Below are 637 nucleotides of genomic sequence, written 5' to 3' on the forward strand. Positions count from 1 at the left end.
TCAGCACTGGATAAAGAAGTAATAGCCACACAGAGTGCGCCTGATACCAGGATAAAAAAACATTGAGCATGAAAGTTTGATTGACATAAAAAATGTCCTATTATCTCCACTTCACAGAAAACTGAGTTTTATGAAGCAATTTGTAAAGGCCTTAGACAAAGATGTCGACTGTTTCAAGTATCTATCTGGGCAATTCCTAGCTCTTTCAGAAGTGAAACATACAGGGATTTTTGTTGAGCCTCAGATTAGGAAATTGACTTCGGGTAAACAGTTTGAAAGGACAATGAAGAAAGTTGAAAAAGAAGCTTCATTTACCTTTAAAGATGTTATTGACAAAATTCTAGGAAACAGCAAGGACCCAAATTACAAAAAATATTGTGAATAACATGCTCAATAAATTCAAAGAGTTTGGTTATAGTATGAGCTTGAAAGTTCATTTTTACACTCGCTTATTGACTATTTCCCTGAAAATCTTGGTGCCATCAGTGAAGAACAAGGGGAAAGGTTTCTTCAAGACATCAGGGAAATGGAGAGGAGGTATCGGGGAAGGTGGTACATCAACATGATGGCTGATTATTTAAATGAAATGCTCCAGATGCAATATATAAAAGAAAAACCACAACACGTAGTTTTGAAG

At 35.8% G+C, this 637-nt stretch overlaps 1 protein-coding gene across 1 annotated transcript in view; it reads left to right on the forward strand.

Moving 5' to 3' along the window:
- The window catches only part of LOC106464872, a 139,926-nt gene that overhangs the window by 110,834 nt on the left and 28,455 nt on the right, over positions 1-637 (forward strand). The window lies entirely within an intron of this gene.

Source organism: Limulus polyphemus, unplaced genomic scaffold, assembly GCF_000517525.1.
Source record: "Limulus polyphemus unplaced genomic scaffold, Limulus_polyphemus-2.1.2 Scaffold1767, whole genome shotgun sequence".
NCBI classification, from domain to species: Eukaryota; Metazoa; Arthropoda; class Merostomata; order Xiphosura; family Limulidae; genus Limulus; species Limulus polyphemus.